Source organism: Papio anubis, chromosome 3 (assembly GCF_008728515.1).
Source record: "Papio anubis isolate 15944 chromosome 3, Panubis1.0, whole genome shotgun sequence".
NCBI classification, from domain to species: domain Eukaryota; kingdom Metazoa; phylum Chordata; class Mammalia; order Primates; family Cercopithecidae; genus Papio; species Papio anubis.
Genome location: NC_044978.1, coordinates 20,345,072 through 20,369,406, shown reverse-complemented (window position 1 = coordinate 20,369,406; position 24,335 = coordinate 20,345,072). Strand labels below are relative to the sequence as shown.

Sequence of the window (24,335 nt, the reverse complement as noted above, 5' to 3'; positions counted from 1 at the left end):
TATATTGAATATGATCATTCATAGTCATCATTTCAACAGCCATTGATAACTAACATTTATTGAAGGCTTATCACAGGACAGGTACTTTTCAAAGTGTTTTATATCTATTAACTCATTGCATTACACTTTACTTCATTTAACTCATTGATAAACAGGAATTGTCACTGTAAGTCATAAAAAACAAATCTGGTTGTCTTAGATGGCTTTGGTTGTTTGGCTTCTGGAAAAATGGAAGTTATATTTGACCGCAATAATTCATTGACTATTTTCTTCATTGCCTCCAGATAATGAGCAACTTAATCAGCAAACCACCTCCCTCTACCCTATTATTTCACAGAACCATTACTCTTTCTTACTTGTCAGCTCTGCCCTTACAAGCTGACATTTCATTAAGAGACATAATTGAAAATCTAGCTTTCAGGTAAGTCTGAGGGTCTTCCTTCCCCCATGATTTCTCTATTTCCACCCCTGCCTCAGAGCGGCTATAAACCACTTTCTGTCCCTGTTAGTTACCATCTGCTTCCCCATTCTGTATTCTGAGATACCCTCCAACTGCCATTCTGATTCACAGCTGAAAAGCACTCCTGATTTTTTGTTGTTGTTGTTTTTCCTTTCCGACGTCACTCTGTTAACTCTCAGTGTCTGTTTAGTCCACCAGAACACCCCTGAGAAAGCAGTGTCCTCATACAAATTATCCTAGAACAGTGGATCTCCACCGGGGGCAATTTTGCTCAACCCCACCTGCCAAGAACATGTGACAATGTCAATTTTTTTAATTGTCCCAACTGATAATTAATCAGGGGATCCAGAAGGAATGTACCACCAGCATCTAGTGGGTAGATACCAGGTATGCTGTTAAGTATCCTAGAATGCACAGAAGAAACACCCTCCCCACCCCCTAAAAAGAATTATTCAGTCTAAAATGTCAAGAGTGTGAGGTTGAGAAACCCTGGTTTAGAATACGATCTCAGACCAAATACTATGGTCTTCCAGTTCTCCCCTGAAGCAAATTAAAACATAACTCCTCAAATAGCATAGCAACTTCAGAACATAGCAACTTCAGAACATTTTGGTGAAGTTCATTTGGGTGAAGAACATTTACATCTAAACAATGATATCCTAACAGCTGCTTTCATGGGTGAGAATTAATTAACACACTCCTAACACTGGACTTGCCATTTAATAGACTCTGCTATACCTCACAGCACAGCTTTGGTAGAAAGCACTGACTGGCATTGTTTGGAAACACCCTCATCCCATTTCCAATAGATCATTACAATGATATTTACTACAAGAATCTACCTGTATTTTTTTGGTTTTTTTGTACTCTAAGGGATCTTTTCTATTAAAAACAATTCATGGTAAATTGATTTCTATTTCTAAGTCGGGGCTTCTCAGTCTTGGCACTACTGACATTTGGGCCTGATAGTTGTTTGTTGGGGAGCGCGGCTGTCCTGTGCATGTAGGACGCACAGCAATTCTGGCCTCTACTCACAAGATGCCAGTAGCAACCCCCTCCCCTGCACCCCCATGACAAAATGTCTCCAGACATTACCAAATGGCCCCTAAGAGGCAAGATCACTCGCACACCCCCATTGAGAATCACTGTTTTAGAGGGTTTTTTAAAAAATCAACTTCTAATTTAAGTTTCCCACATCTAGATTTTGATATACTGGGTTTTCTAGGTCAAATATATTGAATAACTAAACCAACAAATTCTTGTATGTTGATATTCTTAAAACAGAATTCCTCCTATAATCCTACTGTGCAAAACAAGAATGAATACAAATGGAAATTTTAAACACTCAACAGTACCCAAGTATTATGATCATCTAGCTTACATAACAACACAGTGATACCCTTACAGACTAAACTGGTCATCAAAGTATTGTGTTTACGGGTAAGTTTTTAGCGATGTCATTTACTCTCTGGCATGACAAAATTCGTAATAAAAAATAGTTAATACTCATACAACATTTACTATATTAGTGTTTTATAGCTACATGCACAAAATTTTTTAAGTCCCTTTCAATGACACGTAACTCTGTAAGACAGGTACTATTATTATATCCATTTAAATAGGAGCCAACTGAAGCACAGAAAGGTTAAGTAATGCCCAGGGTCACACAGGCAATCTGTGACAGAGCTGGCATTTCAACCCAAGTAGCCTAACTCAATAACTCAATCCACATTCTTACGTGTTATGCTACATTGCTTCTCATATAATAATATGCCACATTAATCATTACATCAACAATGAGCATATATTATAAAGGGATTTTACTTAATGTCTTTCTTTCTTTCTTTCTTTTTCTTTCCCCCTTTTTTTTTTTTTTGGAGACATAGTTTTGCTCTTGTTGCCCATGCTAGAGTGCAATGGTGCAATCTTGGCTCACTGCAACCTCCACCTCCCCAGTTCAAGCGATTCTCCTGCCTCAGCCTCCTGAGTAGCTGGGATTACAAGTGTGCACCACCACACCCGGCTAATTTTTGTGTTTTTAGAAGAGACAGGGTTTCACCATGTTGGCCAGGCTGGTCTCAAACTCCTGACCTCAGGTGATCCACCCACCTCAGCCTCCCAAAGTGCTGGGATTACAGGCGTGAGCCACCGTGCCGGGCCTACTTAATTTCTTTCAATGACATTTCTTCTGCACCCTAAGTGACAAAACTGTTCTGGACAACATTTGCCTCAGGATCCTTGCCATGTGTTTTCTGACAGTTCTAGCCACTGGCACAGCATCTGTAGCCCAACCGCCTAGATCCCAGTCCGGGCTCTACCACAAACACTATGATTCTTCTCTCCCTCTAGACACATCAGGACTGCCCTTTCCAACCTCCTTGAAACGGAATCGTGGCCTAGTAACTTGCTTTGGACAATGAAATGTGGTAAGTAAAACATGTCACTTCCAGGTGGAAGCTTTAAGCCAGAGCTCCACTTGCCAATTCCCTTCCTGGAAGCATGTGCTGAGATGGAGCCTTTGTCGGCTGGGTCTCTGAGTGACTCTAACGACTATAATGAGGAATGTCCCTCTGCCAACCCATACAACGTGTACCTTGAGTGAGAAATAAGCCTTTGCTGTATCAAGCATCTCAAATTTCAGGGTTGTTTCTTACTATTCCATAGTTTAGGCTAAGTGATATCATTACTTATTAGTTGTGAACCTTAAACAAGTTATGTAACCTCTCTGTGTCTGCTTCCTCACCTGGAAAATGGAGATAATAGTAGCAACTACTTCATAGTGTTGCTATGAGAATTAAATAAGTTAATATATATAAAGTACCTAAAACATTGCCTGGCACACAGTAAGAACCCACTACTGTACCCAGAAATTCTCATGTAAGCTAACTCACGGATACCGTTGCTCTGGTCACCAGTCTCCACAATCTGAGATACGCGTATGTAAATACATACATTGCTTCTATTTATTATTTTCCCATAATAAAACACTAAATATGTAGGCTCAAAGGCTAACAAATAATTCACTGTTAGACACAAAAGACTGAATAATAAAACCTAGGGTATCATCTGTTACAAAATGGCATGGAAAAATACCTCCAAAAACTAGAAAGTAGAAGAGAGATGATTGTATTTAACTGACCCAACTTTTGCTTCTGTCTCATCCCCTGCCAGTAATACATACACAAACAAGCACAAATATGCACACGCTCCTTCTCAATGAACAGATTTAATTTGCCAGCCAACTAGAAAGAGATTCAACAGAAGGAGCCAAAAATGTGGTGCCAACTGGCTGTGTGACATGCACAGTAATGTCTCCTAATAAACCAACACCTGATGTCTAGTAAGTGGGAATACAGTAAGCAGAAGAGGAGTTATGTGATGTGGGAAACCAACCTGAAATGTTCCCAGACACACGGTGAAGGTGATCTGAAAGTCATACTTAGACCCATGGATTATTTTCAAAAGCATTAATTTTCCAAAGGTGATTTTCACCAGGTGTTTATTTACTTGGGGGACAATTAAGGCTGATTTCAGGCTGGGCACGGTGGCTCATGCCTGTAATCACAACACTGGGAGGCAGAAGTGGGAGGATGGCTTGAGGCCAGGAGTTCAAGACCAGCTTGGGCAACATAGCCCAACCCTATCTCTATTTTTAATTTTTTAAAAAAGAAGAGGCTGATTTCAAGAGGGGAAATGGTTATACATACCCATAAGGTAGCTGCCTACATTGACCACCAGCATGCTAAAAATATGAATTTGGCAATTACATCCCCAGCTGAATCACATGTACAGTAAAGAAATCCAGGAAGCTTGGCTGCAGTGAGTTCTAGACAGATTTCAAAACTTATTAAAGAGAGTACCCTAAGACCAGGAGAGTCAGCAAAAGGAAACAAGATAGTAAAGATGAATACATATTACTGATAAAAAATTAGTAATAAGACTGAAGAGAGTATACCTTACAGTCTTACAAGAAGCAAGAAATAAGCTTATTTAAGACCTGTAGGACCCATTTTAGCAAGAATCCTGCTAAATCAATTTATGAGTCCCCCCCAACCTTGAAATCTGATCACCCTTGATCAGGAGAGATGAGGAGAGATCCTCATCTCACACCTTTGATCTATAAGTCCTTGGTCTGCCTTTAGCAAGAGTCCTATTAGGTCATGTTAGCAAGAATCCCCCTACACTTGACGTCTCCTCTTAGTAATTTTCCCGTTAGTAAATTTTCCCCTCCCCTCACACTCTGCCCATTGGCTATAAATTTCCAGCTGTCTTTGCTGTATTCAGAATAGAGTCCTCTCTCTCTCTCTCTCTCCTACTGTAATACTCTAATGCAATAGTCTTCAATAAAGCTTTCCTTACCATCTCAACCAGCATCAGAATAATTTTTTCTTTAACATCTCCAAGCTTGGTCAGAATTAGGGTGTACCTACACCTACCTGCACTAGTAACACTCCGCACAGCAGAGGTGAAAGGAACTACCTACCAGCGTCATGGGCAAGGAAGGGTGTGGGGAACGCTGTCACTGGCCAAATACAGTGGCCTCACAAGCCATCTTCACCTTCAGGAAAATGAATATTGAGCTGCCATAGACACTCTGCTGCCCTCTTAATTTACCAATACCATGAATCTACAGGATGCTCTGTTCCAAACGCCCAGTACACTTTTACACATCTGTCCAGATAGATGCCCGTGAGGTAGGCAGGGCTGAGAATTATGAATTGTTGTTGTCTGTCAGGCTGAAGTGACTTTCTGAAAATTGGAGTTGACAGCAATAAGGTCAAGAATCAGCTCCATGCTGCTTTGACGGAGTGAGTCATTGCCTCCTTGAATCTGGCACATACCAGCAAACAACACTGTCAAGGTTTATTTCCACATGGTCTAACTGCTAAACACAAAGTATTCTAGGTTTGTCAGCTTAGGGCATGTTTGCTTCCACTCTGAAAACATTTCAGCTGCCCTAATATACTGCTATAAAGAATTCTCTTATTATTACCGTCTTCCTCCTCATATTTAGCTCTGCCTTCCATCACGTCAAAAGCAGCACTTGTAGCTTCCCCATTCTCTTTCTTTCTAGTTGACTTTGAAGACTATCTATATAAGTATTTCTGGCACAAAACTGACAGGTAAATGACTTCAAAGCTAATTTCCGCCCCCTACCCCTTGCCCTTTTTCAGTCTCAAGATACCATGTCAGTCCTGTATTCACTCTTAAAAATGATAGCTTAACTGCACAGTGCCATCCTGGGTCAATTCTTAAATATACTAGAATATACTAGATACATCTGGCTCGTTTAAGTCATTCTTCACCAGTCTTTCTTCTTATTTACCTCCTTCTTCAACTTGGAAATTTTGCCTTTTCACAATATGTGGGTAGCCATTTCGGCCAAGATTGTGCCAACAAGATTGGTTATAAATCTACCTACTTTGTATAAGGGGAATATTTTTGTAACCATTGCATATCTCTATTAAAACATGAAAGATACACTGAAGGCCAAGTGCCCAAGTGACATGCCCAAGTGACATGCCCAAGTGACATTTCCCAAGTGACAGGAAAAAAAAGCTGATGTTCAGAAAGCCAAGCACAAAGAGAAATAATGAGAGGTTAATGAAGTGAGTTCTGAATCACAAGTGCTGTTCAGAAAACAAAAAAAGATATCTGTGAGGACTGACCTTGGAACTAGTCACTGTTATTCAGTCCATGTGTATGCATGTTTTTATTAAAATAACTGTTCAAAGTTAACTTTCATCCAAGATCCTTCTGAAGAAATAAAAAGGCATCATGTAAGATTTCAAAAACTTAACCATTCTACCTTTAGCAACGGTTAGTCCACCTTATTTTCACACATTTCCATCTTAATGAAAATAAGTACATTAAAGAATACTCAGATAGCTGCAAGGCATACCACAAGATGTACAGATTAGAAATTTTCCTTAAAAGTAATTAAGATAGGCTAGGTGCGGTGGCTCAGTCCAGCAATCCTAGCACTTTGGGAGGCCGAGGCGGGTGGATCACCTGAGGTCAGGAGTTCCAGACCAGCTTAGACAACATGGTGAAACCCCACCTCTACTGAAAAAAATTAAAAAATTAGCCGGGCGAGGTGGCAAGTGCTTGTAATGCCAGCTACTTGGGAGGCTAAGGCAGGAGAATAACTTGAACTCAGAAGGCAGAGGCTACAGTGAGCCAAGATCACGCCACTTTACTCCAGCCTGGGCGACAAAGTGAGATTGCCTCAAAAAAAACAAAAGTAATTCAGATCTACAGTAAGAATTACAAAGCACAAACACTCCAACTGGACACTGGAACATCTGAGAGTAAAGTCACCAAGGTATTTCTTAAAATAATCAACTTTTCGAAAGTCAACTAAAACTTCTCAAGGGGTATTATAATAAATTCAGTTTTACTTAATTATTTTTTCCTTTTTTTTTGAGACAGGGTCTCACTCCGGCACCCAGGCTGGAGTGCAGTGGTGCAATCTGGGCTCACTGCAACCTCTACCTCCTGGGCTCAAACGGTTCTCCCACCTCAGCCTCCTGAGTTAACTGGGACCACAGGCACGCGCCACCATGCCCGCCTAATTTTTTAAATTTTTTGCAGAGATGGGGTTTCACCATGTTGCCCAGGCTGGTCTCAAATTCCTGGGTTCAAGCAATCCACCTACCTCAGCCTCCCAAAGCTCTGGGATTACAGAGCGTGAGCCACTGCATCTGGCCCCCTTCACTTAATTATTTAAGAAAGCAGTTTGAGAAACTGTTCAATTTAAAGATACTAACGTGTATTAAGGAGTAAGTTTTTTTAGTTTTTTTATTTAATTAACAAATAAATAATTGTATCTATTTGTACTGTACAGCATTTTTAGTATGTATACATTGTGAAATTATATCAAGTTCATTAACATATCCATCACCTCACACACCTGTCATTTCTCGTGAGAATATTTGAAATCTACTCATCTAGCAGTTTTCAAGTCCATAATACATTATTACTAACCACAGTCACCACGCTGCACTTGCCTATTTTATTCATTACCATACTTACACCGCTTGTATGTGAGCCCCTCAATATGATGATCTATGCATTCACCAGACCAAACTAATCATCACCCAAGCATCCCCCTCACTGCAAGGAAGCCTTTTAGGTAAAGTGAAGCTTTCCTTTTTAAAACTGCCCAGGCCAGGCGCAGTGGCTCACGTCTGTAATCCCAGTACTTTGGGAGGCCGAGGCAGGTGGATCACGAGGTCAGAAGATTGAGACCATCCTGGCTAACACGGTGAAACCCCATCTCTGCTAAAAATACAAAAACTTAGCTGGGTGTGGTGGCGGACGCCTGTAGTCCCAGCTACTCAGGAGGCTGAGGCAGGAGAATGGCGTGAACCTGGGAGGCGGAACTTGCAGTGAGCCAGGATCACGCCACTGCACTCCAGCCTGGGCGACAGAGCGAGACTCCAGCTCAAAATAAATAAATAAATAAAATAAAACTGCCCAAGTTCATGTGAAATGTATCCAAGTTTACACGTTGAAATCAATACCGGAAATACATGCTAAATACTATTCAGAAGCAACTTGAATGGATTTTCTTCAGCAATTTCACTCTTCAGCAGAAAGGCAGTGAACTTCACCACCAATTCTGCGTAGGATTATCTGGTCTAATTTTGCAGGAGCTCTGTTTGCATTTTAATCCATCATCCATGGAAGTAAAGGCCTTAGGGGTTTAAAGCATCTGGATGTGCTTTGGCGCAGGCCATGGCTAACATCAGCACTCCTAAACTCCACAACTCCACCCGAGGAGACAGTGAGAAAGCCAGTGTGCCCTGGAGTAGGCCCAAGTTCAGCTGCTCCAGAAATGCCTCTACACCAAAAGGACAATGTAGCTATCTTTCTAAAATGAAAAATCAAAAACACAGGCTGAAATGAAATCCTGCTGAAACACTGTGTGGGCAGAACTTGACCTCGGAGCATGGTTACTGAGACACTGCACTTCTTGGGAAATGGGGACTGGTTTCCTTCTGTGAGGCCCTCAGACGCTCGGTAAAGTCAACCTTGAGATTTCCCTCTTCTCTGGCCCTTATGGCTGGAGCCCCTAAGTCGGTTACCAGACTTGCTTGTAGTTAAACAGCAGAAAGCACAGTATTACAAACTAGTTTTTAAAATGTGAAATAAAATTTCAAGTCACTTGAGAGTTTTATTCAGATTTTAAATAAAATCTGAAGATTATATATATGAACAATGAAGATGATATGTCAAAGAATACTATAAATAGGATCCTTTGGTGGGAAAGGAGGGATTTATAAATTCTTAATCAAATCTTTTTCTATTTCAATTAAAATTTTTTTTTTGTAGAGGAGTGAAAATGATAATGCTAAATGATTCTCTTTCGTTCTGCCTAAACCCATCCCAATCACTGATCTGATGTATAATTTAATCACAAATATAAAACTGCTTTCACATGAAAACTTTTCTCCCCACAAAAATACCACTTGTGCAGCGACCCATGTTCTAACATCTTTGCAATTTTTCCTATCAAGCAATGTTTTTAAAATGAAATATCACTTCTAAAATTATCCCCAGTAGAAAAAGAGATTTGAAATATTAAATTCATATGTCCTAATAGCTATGATTTGCACTTACATTTTGGATGTATTTTTCTTCAAACATTAGTATGCATAAAAAACTCCTGGGAAACTTGTTCGAAATGAAAATCTCTGGGTCCCAACTCCAGGAAATCAAATTCTGTGGATCTGAGGTGGGACCCAGATGCTATTGTTTGAATGTGTCACCCAAACTTCATGTATTGGAAATTTAATCTCCAATGCAACAGTGATGGGAGATGGGCCCAATGGGAGATGTTTAGGTCATGGGGGTTCTGCTCTCATAAATGGACTGTCTTTTGTGGAGGGAGTGGGTTTGTTATAAAAACACGTTTGGCCCCCCTTGCCATCCATCTCCTGCCTGCTCTCTTGCTATATGATGCCTTCTGCCATGTGATCATGCATTGGGGAAGCCCTCATCAGATATGGCCCCTCAATCTTGGACTTCCCAGCCTCCAGAACCATGAGCCAAATACATTTCTATCATTATAAATTACCCAGCCTGTTATAGCAGCACAAATGGACACCAGGTATGTGCATTTTTAACGAGCATTAGGTGTTTCTAATGCAGGTGGTCCTTGGACCAGACTTTGAGAAATAGCACCGCATGAAAAAGAACTCATTTCCAAGATAGCTGTCCAATCTTCAAATCCCTTCTCCCAATTCCACACTATTTATATTTCATTAGTTTTTAAACAATCTCTTGTTAGCCTAGAATAAAGAAAATCTTTGAAATGTTAGTCTCATTACAACTACACAATAAAAATGCCAAAAGGCAAGGCATATAAGAATAAGAGAAAACTGAAAAGCTCACTTGCTCTAAGGTATCATTTAAAATTAGAACTGAACTTTGGGAGGTCGAGGCAGGTAGACCACCTGAGGTCAGGAGTTCGAGACCAACCTGGCCAACATGGAGAAACCTCGTCTCTACAAAAAACACAAAAATTAGCTAGGCATTACAGCGCACAACTATAATCCCAGCTACTCAGGATGCTGAGGCAGAAGAATTGCTCAAACCCAGCAGGCGGAGGCTGCAGTGAGCCAAGATTGCGCCACTGCACTCCAGCCTGGGCGACAGAACAAGATTCCATCTCAATAAAAAAATAAATAATAAAATTAGAACTGGATAGAATCTTGATCATGCTAGGCTAATTCCCTCAGTTTAATCTTTAAACAATATTCTAAGCACTCCCCTATTAGCTTTGTTATCTATATTCTCCGGTTATTTCATTCATGCTACAAGGTAAGGTAATGCCTGAAATTTAAATGTGTCCTCAATGGATTCTTGCACTGGGCATTCAAGAAGTCTTGCTTTCATTTACTGTTTTCCTATTTGAACTCTTTAGAATCAGAATTATTTATTTCTTCTATTTACTTCATGATTTTCCAAAAGATGACTTAGAACCTCTAGAAATTCCCACCTGACTACATATGTAATTTGTTGCACTGACTACAGTAAACTTATGTTTTTAAGTTACAAATTCAGATACTTTTACTTAAATAACTGCAGACATGGCAAGCTACCCTGGAGTTGCCAAAGTCAATATGTGAAGTCTGTCTCTAGGGCAACAGACCAAAGAGTAGTAAATGAGGTTCTGAACTGCATTCCTGTTCATTTCTGATTTAGCAACAGGCTTCTACATGCTCCTTTTATGCTCTGGCCATCCCTTTGTCTGATCTCAAAATTACATGGAGTGAGTTTTGGTTTGCTGTTCTCATACATGTATTTCTAATTTTCACTACCCAGCAAATCATATTTGGCTGCCCTGCACACACAAATGTGCATGCACCCACCACCATTTTAAAATTTTTCCATGTGAATTGAGGACTGCAAGTATTCAGCAGCTTAATTAAAAATCTGCAAACCCCTCCACACAATGGACCAGTGCTGATTCAGTAAGTACTTCCTGCTGCTTTTGTAAAAGCTCTTCCCAGTTTTTTTTTTTTTTTTTAAGCCACTGCACAGATGATCTCTTTCTACCCAATTCTAGAGTTTCACAATACTTCTTTTTTGTGGACTCAAGAACACACTATACTGTCAATGGCAGAATGTCAATCAATCTAAATTCTCCTACAACGTAAGTTAATAATTTAAATTCATCTAACTGTAACCACCACTGCTTGGCAGAGAAGGATACACAAGATCCAGCATCCTGACTAACCAAAATGTAGGTAGAAAGAGTTAACCTAAACTGATTTGTAAAGGACGTCTTACAAAGTAACACAGGACAGAATTTTTAAAAATTGCACATGCGTCACCAAAACACAATGACAACCCCTCAGTCCTGAACTTTTCTAAACTTTATCAGTGTTTTTTTGCTGTTGTTATAACCTGTTGATTAATCTTTAGATTGTACTATTATTTAACATTTTATTAATTTTAAAAGTGGTATATAAGACTGTGTGAAAAAAAGGTAAAAGTTAACAAACCAAAAATACAAGTCATCCAGTTTTTAGAAAAGGTTTTGCAAAATAGAAGTTGCTTATTTATACAGATCACCTGACATACAGAAGTAAATATACCACAGAACATATACTCGTATTCTGTAAGCAGATATTCCATCTTAATGATAGTAGGACTGGCATGAAACATCTGCTAAAATAATATATCTATCATGCCACATTATAAACCAAAATCCTAAATTGGTCTAGATTTTAAAACAAGTTGTTTATATTTACCACAATAAGAAGAGTAACTTGTTTCAAAAAACAAAGTAACAATCAACTTATGAAACACAACTTGAACTCTACCAACTACTAACTGTGAAGTCAGAACTGGATGGATGTTGAGTAACCTCAAAGAAGAAAATAAAATGGAACTTCCTCTTCTGAGCAAACCTACTTAGATTTAAGCCTGTATCTATGGATAAAATGTGAACATCAGAAGGCCCTAATAATTATGTATACTCAAGTTACAACAAAAGCCATGTTGACCAATAGTCTACACATTCAAATGTACATGTTTCAAATGTCCATCTAAATTTATCTATACAGTCCACTAAAATCTACTATATTTTGACAGCACATAGATGACATAAGCTTATGTTCTTATACCAGGGATAGCAAAAACAGTTCAGAAAACAAAACTCCAATTGGTCCAATGTCATCAACTAACTGTCCTCAAGATCCCATTCTTGCCTACTTGGAGAAAAACAGATAATCCACCTGTAGATACAGCAATGACAGTAAACCAGTTTCTGCTGCAAATAATATGGCCAGAAATACAGGAAGTTCAGCTGAAAGAAAAATCTGTATCACGGCGGTAGGTCAGTAATAAAGACTGTAACCTTGTAACTGCAGGATATTCTATAAAATGAAATGTACTTTGTAAATCATTTTTAATGTTACCAGAAACCAAAGGAAGGGCAATAGGGGAGTATCCGTACAAGACTACCTTCAATAGATTCTTCCAATAAAACCAAATGTACTGAAGAGAAAAGTGGTCACATTAGTTTTTAATGAAAGGCAGGCAAGACAATCACAAACATCTATGTTCACTCACCTGTTCAAGTATCAACTGCTTATGTCCAAAAGGAAAATACAGTCTGCCAGGGGTGTCATATCCACTTTAAGTCAGAGCAACTGAAGATGTGATGGGTATAAAACTACTACAGAAGCCCAGATGATACTCTCACTGGCCCCTCTGAACCATGTGTGTGAAGTTGGCCAAGTCATTCATGCAAATGGTATATTATTAGGCAAGGTGTTACTTCGTAAAGTTTTACTTTGAAATTCAAATTATTTCAGAATATGTGGAATAAGACTCAGCTATAGTTTATTCCAAACTGAAGCATGAGACAAGTATTTCATAGAGTTCAGATTTCCAAAAATAAGATTACCCAAAAAAGGGGGAGTTAACTAGAAAACACAAATTTTCCCCAGCATATTTTAATATTTCCACCTCAGTGTGCTGTATAGATATTATCACTGAAGTATCAAACTGAGCTAGGAGTATGTGCAACCCTGCTCATTTGTATTCTGTCACTTTGTTCTGCTCCACAGACACTGAAGAGGTCATGCTTAATGGCCAAAAAATTCACTATGCGCCTAAAGGAGAAAGTAGAAAAAGATAGGCAGGCCGAGGGTGTGACTGTCTATTTAAGCATGCAACTGTATTTTAAACATAATTAGACTAATTGCCTCCCAATCTTAGCAGAGGCATCTGCACATGCAATTAATTAGAACTGATTTTAAACGACCTGTTTGGACTCTTTGTTCCCCACTTCTACAAATCAAATTACCAAGGAGCAAATTTAATTTTTCAACTTTTATTTTAAGAAAGACACAAACTTACATTAACTGGGTCTGATCCACTAATGTAAGTCATTTAACTAGCAATTATTTCATTCCAAAACTAAAATCCCATTCAAATTTTTTCATCTATAAAATAATTCCCTGGTAAATATAACAATCTTGCAAGACTGCTGTAGAAAGAAAAACTTGAATAATCTCATAGCTCTTCATCTAAAAGAGGAAGGTAGAAGCAATAAAGTTCCATTTTGCAGGAAAATTAGAAATGTACACTATTAAAGCTACCTTTTACCACGTGCTTTACTCTCTACTGATTGTTCTACCATAAATCAAAAGTAGTTAAGGCATTAAAAGAGGACTTTAAGGGGCTATTTAGCAGAGTAAGACATGATGTGCTCACTGGGAAAAGGATAATGACTGAGGACAAAGGTTCAGACACTGAAACTGGAGATGGGGCCAGAAGAGGACAGTGGAGAGGGTCAAGGAGAGGCAAACCAAAAGGGAAGAGGTGGGAAAAAGAGCAAAAGTGAGCTTGATAGGTTTACACAGAGATTGCAGTGGTATACAAGAGAAGCAGACACACTCGCTGAGGGATCTTCCCCCAAATAAATATTTACTGAGAGAGTGAATGGTGGATGACATCCACAGCAACATTAGAGGTATGTATCTGGTCCAGGGGAGAGTGATGAACATGTGATAAGTGAAGGAAGCCATAAAGCTGCAGGCAGGTCTAGTAACACGAGGCAAGTATGAAGGTGTGAGCTAGAGCCTGGAGAAGATGCAGACGCTGGACTACCATGTCTGAGAGTCTGGAATCTAGAGAGGTGAACAAAGTAGCATCACTTGACAAATGGTGATAACACATACAGGGTGGGGGAAAGGGATACAACTACATGGGCCAGAGAGAATAGGATTACTGCTCTGAAGACAATAAAAGGGTTCTGGGCCTTGTGCTCTGAGTCGGAGGAGGCATCATGACATTCCTGCACACAATAGAAATTCTGGAGCTAACAATGGGAATAGAAATAGGAAAAGGGCTAATATCCAAAATCTACAAGGAACTTAAACAAATTTACAAGAAAAAAAAACTCCATCAAAAAGTGGGTGAAGGATATGAACAGACACTTCTCAAAAGAAGACATTTATGTGGCCAACAAACATATGAAAAAAAGCTCATTATCACTGATCATTAGAGAAATGCAAATCAAAGCAACAATGAGATACGCCACACCAGTTAGAATGGCGATCATTAAAAAGTCTGGAAACAACAGATGCTGGCGAGGACGTGGATAAATAGAAATGCTTTTACACTGTTAATGGGAGTGTAAATTAGTTCAACCATTGTGGAAGACAGTGTGGCACTTCCTCAAGGATCTAGAGCCAGAAATACCGTTTGACCCAGCAATCCCATTACTGTATATATACCCAAAGGATTATAAATCATTCTTCTATAAAGACACATGCACATGTATGTTTACTGCAGCACTTTTTACAATAGCAAAGACTTGGAACCAACCCAAATGCCCATCAATGATAGACTGGATCAAGAAAATGTGGCACATATGCATCATGGAATACTATGCAGCCATAAAAAAAGAATGAGTTCATGTCCTTTGCAGGGATATGGATGAAGCTGAAACCATCATTCTCAGCAAACTAACACAGGAACAGAAAACCAAACGCCACATGTTCTCACTCACAAGTGGGAGCTGAATAATGAAAACACATGGATACAAGGAGGGGAACATCACACACCAGGGTCTGTTGTGGGGTGGGGGGCAAGGAGAGGGAGAGCATTAGGACAAATACCTAATGCACACCAGGCTTAAAATCTAGATGACGGGTTGATAGGTGCAGCAAACCACCATGACACATGTATACTTATGTAACAAACCTGCACATTCTGTATCCCAGAACTTAAGTAAAATTAAAAAAATAAAAAATAAAAAAGTAATAGGAAAAGGGGAAACATCCACGTGGGCAGTCCAGTTTCCCAATCTGGAACTCGGAGCCGTTCACCTGGTGGGTGTCTGTGACTATTCGTACACAGACACCAAAGGCTACTCCAGATTGAAGTGCACTGCTTGCTTTCAGTGGCTTCACAGAACTACTCAACACTGTGTTTAGTGGTTCCTGTGCCATGGTTTGAATGGATCTGCTCCAAAACTCAGGTGTTGCCAATGCGATGGTATTAAGAAGTAGGGCCTTTAAGAGGCAGTTAGGCCGTGAGGGCTCCTCCCTTGTGAACGGGATTAAGCCTCTTATAAAAGAGGCTTCACCCACCATTAGGTTAGCTTGCCCAAATGCCCTCTGCCATGTGAGGACACAGCATTCCTCCCCTTCAGAGGAACCATCTTGGAGGCAGAGAGTTGCCCTCACCAGATAACTGAACCTACCAGCACCTTGATCTTGGACTTCCCAGTCTCCAGAACTGTGAGAAATAAATTTGGGGGTTGTTTTTACAAATTTCCCAGTATCTAGTTACAGCAGCAGAAATGGCCTAAGACACTCCACTGGAGATATAGGGTATTCTCTAATTCTATGTGGAAAGCAGACTATGTACCAATTCATGTTAAAGCACACAATTATCTGCCGGTTAAAAAAACACACCAGGGTCCAATCCCCGGCTGGACACACACAGAGCAACAGTAGGAAGGATACATTTTCAGCAAGCTGTGACTCTTTAAGTAAATATGTGGGAGGAGGCAAGTGCAGATTAAAGTACAGTAACTGTGAGGCATGTGACTGCAGTCATGTTTATGAGTGACTACACAGAGAGAGAGTTCAATGAATTGTACATATAACCCATACAGCAATGATTATATTAGAAAAAGGAAATTCATCTCTGACATTAATCATCAGGCTCCAGACACTCAACAGAATCAGCCCACAACATGGTTGTATTATTTTGCAAAGGAAAAAAAAAATGATTATCTGAAGGCTAATTTGAATCCACACTACATCAAATGAGGAAATATGCTCAAGTCACGACACAGCCAAGATTAATAGGTGTTTCCACCCACTCCTTAAACAGTTTTAGGTACAAAAAACAATGTCACTTCTCTTCCTAAGAATATGTTAAGCATAGAAATTTGCAGAAATGCATAAAAAAGCATTCCTTTCCATGCTCTCATTTTCCGGTGTTCTGGGTAGCTTTAAAAGTATGAACAGTGAAGTACACCAATGCTGTCAGTTATAAAGGATTTGTATTCATTTCTGGGAGCTAAAAACAGAGATGCCGCTATGGTTTGAAATCATACTGCTCATCTCTTGGGTTTAAAAAAAAAAAAAAAAGCTTGTGGCAAGATTATTTTTTAAATCATTCCACATTTATCTTCTTAAAACAATACAAAGTGAATTGCCAAATAAGCATATATGACACTTTAATGTACTCATCTATTAAAACTCTGTTTCAACTTAAACATCTGAATAACAATCATTCTCCTATTTGCAGTATTTTTTCAACGTGAGGTGTGCTCAGTAACATCAACACACATCAAGTATAACGCATTCCCTGATTTATTTGTTAAGTTAAATTCTTATTGAGAACCTACTATGTGCTAGGCAGTGTGCTAGCTGCTGGGGATACAGACAGGAATAAATTTAATCAAAGTCCTGGTTCTCATGGAACCTACTGCTCCATGTGGGGTAGTGGGGGTGGGGGTAGGAAGGATTAAACAAATAAATGTATAATGTGATTTTAGATAGACATAAGTGCCATGAAGAAAAATAAAGCAGTGCAAGGCTAGAAGACTGACAGTAGAGTGAGGGGTGGGGCTTCTTTTGGATATGGTGGTCACAGAAGACCCTTATAAGGAAGTGACATTTGAAAAGAGACCAAACTGAAGGAAAGGAGCAAGCCATGTTGAGATCTGGGTAAAAGCTGACCTTCCTTCCAGGCAGGGCAAAGACCAGGTGCAAAGGCCCTAGACCTTGGTAATTTGATAAACAGCAAGAAAGTCTATATGGCTGGAGCAGAATACTTAAGGTGAGGAGATAAGGTGGAGGAAAAGGGCAGGACTCAGTTATGTGGCTGAAGTCTAATGGACCATTATATAACACAGTTTTGAGCAAGAGTGACATGTCACACTGAGGTTCAAGGGAGTGACTCAGGGAGACACAGGTGGACAGAAGGTTAGTTAGGAGACTATGTCAATACATACAGCTTAATCTGATATCCTCAAAATGCTTTCACCCTTAAGGTTTTACAGAGAGGCTGGAAGGTAGGAAGCTACTTTTTAAATTTCATTATATCTAAACAAATACATATAAAGTCATGTATACACTCTGTAACACACATTCCTCTCAGTGACTTCATTAGTCAGAATAACTGAAGAGTATTGTTTCAAATAATATTGTTTCAAAATAATCTCAGTCAAGCAGTCTTCAAATCATTCACAAAACAAGATGACCATCCTCATCCCTTTTATTATAACTACATGAAAGTCATGTAGGAGTGAATAGTTCTTTTGTCCTTTAACAGGCTAGTTGAAAAACAAGCATACTGTCTTTTATTGTCAATTCATGGTTCACAAAGCCTCCGAGGTTGGCTTTCGTCCTTCAAAAGCTTTTAATGGACAGGTACATTTAAGCCTTATTTTACGGATTGTGAGAAATGGAATGCACTGGGAGCAGTCCCCATCTCCCTTTTATGAAAGGAGGAAGATATCAGCAATGCAGAGTGACCTCACCTATAAGGAATGCATCAGTGACATGGAACAAAGGTGGCTTCCTTCCTAAGGAAACTTAATCTGTTTCAGAAAACTGCTTCATTACTTTTGAATGATTTAGGGCTGCGCAGTCTACTAGAAACAATTCCATTCTTTAACCTCTATTTTATTAACAAAACTGTGATTCTTCCTTCAAACATTAAAGAAAAGCCTTGCATATTCATCAATCAAAACTATATTTTATTCAGATCACCTTTGATCATACATGTGTTTGTGCCAAATAAGCGTATTTTTCAGTTGAAGCCTATAAAAGATAGGTGGTATGCCTACAAGAATGAGGACTCTGTTACGTTGTGCAGGTTCAGGAACCACGTGAGATGTACTAGGTAAAGGTAATTCACTCCTGTGTCAGGTTGCACTTAAGAGGGCCTGCGTTTTCACATTTTATAGCATGTTGAGTTTTCCAGCTTATGAAATTTATCACAGCTTACTTTTTCAAACAGTGACATCAATGCAAAACAAGTTCTTTAAGAACAGAATGAATTCATTCATGGCTAACCCAGATGCAACAAACAGAACACAGAGTTGCTAAAATATTACTTCCCTCTTTCAAGATTATAAAATACCCTGTTACATATTTTTTTCCTCAAGGTAATGTGTCAAAAATTTACTTTCTGGAGTCAGATATACAATATTCCATGGGATCAGCTCTTAAAATGTTTTCATCACCATTGAAAAGGGCTATGAAAATTGCTACTATTCTCATTCTAAAGCTACTGATAGATAAGATAGTTGTGATCTAATTACTCCCTACCATCTGGCACCTGGGTGCCAATAATTAGCAACTCTGCCTGATTGTCAGATAACACTCAACTGACCAGCAAAGTTGGTTTTAAGTATCAAACTGTGAATCAATTTTTGCCTCAATCTATCTTTAACCAACCTATTCTATTTTCTGGCTTAATATCCCAGTATGTCTAGTAATACTGCCAAGAAATGATGACCTTTAGTTCAGGCACAGAGAATAAATACGTGCTGATGGACTGATGTATTCATAAGCAAAACACAGGCTCTTTTTTCATACGTTCTAAATTTCAACATATATCGCTGAACATAAGGCATGTTAAATAAATCCTAAACTGGCAACAACCCACAGTAACAGGCAGGATGGGTGGATTATAGCAAGGGGGAAGTTAAACAAAAATATGACTCTAGTTAGTTGTTAATGATAAACACCCTCTGCCCAAATACTGACCTGATACCACTAAATTGGGTGGAGAAAAAAGGCCTAGGGGTGGGAGGTGGGGGCGACTGAGAAATTTACATATCAGGTTAATGTGAAAAACAAATTTGCCTCTCAAGGAAAAAAGTTTGGATCGCAAGGAAGAAACTTAAATAAACCTAGTAACACATGAGAATTTACATAATAAATATTCACATAGAATTCCCACTTCTTACACACAAAGCTCTTCATTCATAGCATACCTAGAAACCACAGCGTAGCACATTTCTAAAGTTACCAAGCCTTCCCAGCATGCTGCTCCTCAAAATCTGCCATTCTTTTTAATCTGTAAGGAAATGTTAGGCAGACCTAGTGTTACTCATTTGTAGGTAGCAGATAGCTTAGTCTCCTGAGAGAAGTAATAATAACTCAAGGTATTTCCATGCATGTAGTTAAATTGTTGATACATTAACAATCACAGAGAATGCAGTCTTGCAGCTATCTGACCTAGAGAGCCCACGGGCCCTTGTCATGTTTCATATCACAGCTGGCTGGCTTATGATTTGAGACTTGGAAAGGATCCCTTGGGACTAATTTATTCTTCTAACTGCCCTTTTCTTCCCTCTTTCCACTTCATTCTCAAAATTTTAATTTAATTTTGAATGTGCATGTTCCCTGTCATAGGATTCAAAATGTAGAGGTGCTATTGCTAACCACATTACCTGTGCTTCCCACCATCCACAGGATTACCCACCTCTGGAATTACTTAGTATATAGATGATCTGTATCAAAAGAAGCCATTATACATGTAACATTTTGCATTCTAAAAGATGTGCAAGCAGAGAAATCATAAGGTGTTTGGTAAAGATCAATATGACAGTTGGACAGCTAATTCCTATTAGATCAATTTCATTTTCCTCTATGTCAGAATGATGTGCCTGGGGGATAGGAGATAACATATCACATATTTTAACTTTTATAAGGCTTTTGACTCAACTCAGCAGAACATTCTTTCTAACAAACTAGGAAAACATGATTTCTAGACCACCATGGTGGGGGCAACCAAAATGTTTCAATGGTCACTCTCAAGAGAATTGTTATTCAACATCCAATTACAGTCAAGTTTCATAAGAGTGTACCTAGCCTTTGAGTACTACTGTCCATTGTTGAGTTAAATAGTGGGAAAATGAATGTGATTAACCCAAAATATACGTGTGGTTAGATGCTCAAACTTACAAGGATATGAATGTGTTTCAATGGACCTTGGAATTCTGGAATGTGAGTAGGCATCTATCAGTTCCATCAAGAAGTATTTACTGAACTGACCACCTACTGCTTTTTCCACAGTCATGAACAGAAAAGAGGTATAAAATTCAAAAGAGCCCCTCATCTCAAGTTCCTTATAACTTGGTACAGGAGAAAACACTAAAGCACAATTAATTAGAGAACAATACCAAATGGGGGCAGAGAATATTCAAAATAAATGTAATAAACAAGGTATATATGTGTGTAAGATCAGGTATCCATATGATCACAAATATGTATTACAGCAATTGCATTTGGATTGGCATTTTTCAATTCCTGTTGATAAGTAGCCAATTGCTGACACTACCATAAAGATTACAGAGACAAGTTTAATCCAGAGGGTAGTAAAAACTAACCACTCAAGAGATTGGGGAAACTGAATTTATCTAAGGAAAAGAGAAAATCTGAGATCTAGGCAAAGCATGAACCAGCAATGTAGTGAGTTCTTTTTAAAGGTACATAACATGACGATGTGAAAACAGGCAGCAGGAGGGTCCCATGACAGCCCTTTCACAACTCGAAGCCCCATTCAGAATTTCATTACCACACTAAGAGCTCTTCTGGACTTGAACCCAAGCACAGCAAGCAGGGATTGGACAGCATCCAAAGGAGAGTGACTAAAATGATTAAAACGTTAGGAAATGGGTCCTATGAGGACATGTAAAGGAAACTTGGTTATTCAGTCCTGATAAAAAGAGAGGAGGTCAGGACTGCACCACAGCCTGCAAGGTCAGGAAGAAGAGGTACAGGGGAGCACTTCTTTTCCATTAAGGATGGGATGAGAGGAATGAGAGCACATTGCAAGGACAGGAATTTATATTAAACAGAAAAAAAGAACCTCCCAGCAAGGAAGACGGTAAGGCACTGGAATAAGTTTGTGTCAACAAGCTTTTGAAACGTCCTTTTGCAGAGACTTTCTAAAAACACAGTAGATGACTATTTTCATAAAATGTTCACCCAGTGTCCTTTCTTACCCTACAAAATCAGTAAGTGAATATTTTAACTATAAATAGAAACTCCATTAAAAAATATATAAACTTACGGAAATTTGAAGCATAGCAAGGCTCTTCACTGTTGCAGCATTTGCAAAATGCATCAGAAAATTATATAAATGCATTTGTTTATATCTGTTTATATATGTCATACTTTTTAAAAAGGGAAATCAGCTGCTCTAGATATGAGCTATCAAAAAATAACCAAAACATGGAAAAACTGACCAGTAATAACTACTAAAGCCATATAATCTTGATGGTATGGAAGTGAGGGGAAGGGTGGGCAAGGTTGGGAAGGGTAAGCAAAAATCAGCCACAAAGGAATAAAACACAACACACATGTGCATATGCATGCATACACACACACACACAGAGTCCAGAGAGATCAACTGATCCACCCGTCCATCCATCCATCCAACAGTGCATTAAAACATCCACGTTTTAATAATGGGCATAATAATCTTTCCTAGCATTACTTTTTTTTTTGTTTTCTTTTTGAGTCAAGAGTCTCGTTCTGTTGCCCAGGCGAGAGTACAGTGGCACAATCATGGCTCACTGCAGCCTCGACCGACCGGATTCAAGCGTTCCTCCCTCCTCAGCTTCTCAAGTTGCTGAGACAGCAGGCGCAAGCCACCATGCCCAGCTAATTTTTTGGTTTTGGTAGAGATGGGGTTTCGCTATGTTGCCCAGGCTGGTCTCAAATTCCTAGGCTCAAGCAATCCTTCCGTCTCAGCCACCCAAAGTTCTGAGACTATAGGTGTGAGCTACCATGCCTGGTCTCCTTAATTTTTAAAAATTAGGACCGTGCTACAAAGCACATCTAGTTTCCTTACAGAAAGTCTTAGGGGTCTAAGTCTTCAGTATTATGCTAAATAAATAACTAAATTGAATTTTTTTTTTTAATTACTTGAGCTATTATTTTCCCCAATCACAGGGAAGAGGCAGAGAAGGAAAGAAGGAAGGGAGGGAGGCAGGGAGGGAAAGAGAAAGGGAGGAAGGTAGGAAGAAGGGGAGGAAGGGAGGGAGGAAGGAAGGCAGGGAGAGATGGGGGGGAGGGACAATGAAAACGGGTCACAGACGTCTACCATGCTATAATGAATTCTGCTGGCTGGATATCTTATCACAGGATAAGAGAACAGGAAGAGATACTATAGATAATGTTGCTCACCATTTCCTTTTACAGATGAGGCCCAGAGAAGCTGACTGACTCAACCAGTCTCACACTATAGTTGTAAAACCAGAACTATCTTCTGTAGTCACTAATTTATGAACAGCTTGGGTATCTGAAGTTTAAGCCAGCTGTTTGAAACAGAGCAAAATGTTCTATGGTATTAACATATAAGTGTTGATTAATTAAATTACCAGACTACATACACACCAATAGTCTGTTTCGTTTGTTTGTTTCTTTGTTTTAGAGACAAGGTCTCATTCTGTCACCCAGGCTGGAGTGCAGTGACAAGATCACAGCTCTCTGCAGCCTCAAACTCCGGGGCTCAAGCGATCCTCCAGCCTCAGCCTCCCGAGGAGCTGGGACTACAGATACATGCCACCACGCCCAGCTAATTTAAAAAAAAAAAATTTTTTTAGAAGGGGGGTAGGGGTCCCACTATGTTGCTCAGGCTGGTCTCATCCTGGCCACAACTGATCCTCCCACCTTGGCCTCCCAAAGCACTGGGATTACAGATGTGAGCCAATCCACTTGCCCCAGAGTTTATTTTACAATATAACTGTGATATGGTATTAAAAGTTCTAATTTCTAGAAAGAGAGAAAACTGAAGATACTAATGTTTATTGAGCATGTACTAGGTCTTGGGCATTTGAGATTCCTTATCTCATGTAATCCTCACAAACTTGGAGAGCAGCTCTTCATCATTCTACAAACAAAGAAATTAGGTAAGGAAGTAACTTGCCCAAGAGAAACACAGATAACAAGGAACAGAGGAAGTTCTGCCTGATAATAAATCTCCTGCTTTTCCTATTATCAGACACTTTCTGTCCAGCAGGAATCACAGAGCACACAAAAAGGAACATTCTGAGGAAGAAATTAATTCCTCTGCATTGCCCCTGAACACTTTTGAAAAGTTCTGTATTCTCTGGCATCTCTCCTGTGCTTAATGAATCCTGTTTTCTATATGCTGTGCTCATTCATACTGCCCTCAGCAAGGGTAACCTTATGGCCCTGTTTGCCCCAGACAATCCTGACTTACTCCTGTTGACTCTGCAAAATTATCAACAACATCCTTTTCACTCTCAAAAACGTCCCAGGGTAGAGGATAAACTACATGGTCACTCTGCCTAAACCCCTCACTACAGCTTCCCCCATCCAGGTTTGCCTGACCTCAAAGAAGCTCAGGTACCTGCCTTCCCACTCTTTCAAAGCATAATAAATGTCCTGTCCATCAAAGCAGGGGTTCTCACGTCAGTAAAAACTGAGAAAAGAAAAGAAATATGGTTAGGTAATTCTAAACATGCTTCTAAAGTACAGGACATTTTAATATGCAGACAATCTCTGATTATTGGAATTTCAAGCAGTGTAACAACTTTATATGAAGATAATATTCCGGCAGAACGGAGGCTGATAATTTTATGCAGATGAGATCTATCAAGCAAACCAGCCCCATTTAGAGGTTGATCCAAAGTCGGGCTCCCTAAACTGTCCTTGCTTTTCTGCTCTACCTCACTTCTAAATCTAACAGTTCATCTGAAGGCTCCTGTGGCAGGCACGGTGTGGGCTTCTAAGAGAACATTAAAGGCAGATTACTGGTGTCAATGGACAAACGTGAGAGCCACATGTCACCTCAATGCACCAAGATCAAATCCAGGTGCCAATCTGAGTTTGTTCTAAATGTT

The 24,335-nt window shown here is 39.4% G+C and overlaps 1 protein-coding gene and 1 long non-coding RNA gene across 4 annotated transcripts in view; one reads left to right on the top strand and one right to left on the bottom strand.

Annotated features, from left to right (window-relative positions):
* SH3RF1 (SH3 domain containing ring finger 1) overlaps positions 1-24,335 on the bottom strand; it is a 177,612-nt gene that overhangs the window by 139,760 nt on the left and 13,517 nt on the right. The window lies entirely within an intron of this gene.
* Positions 1,817-22,753, top strand: LOC108586148. Its single transcript, XR_001903024.3, has 3 exons — positions 1,817-1,900; positions 2,810-2,886; positions 22,669-22,753. It is a non-coding gene; the product is annotated as an uncharacterized LOC108586148 (long non-coding RNA).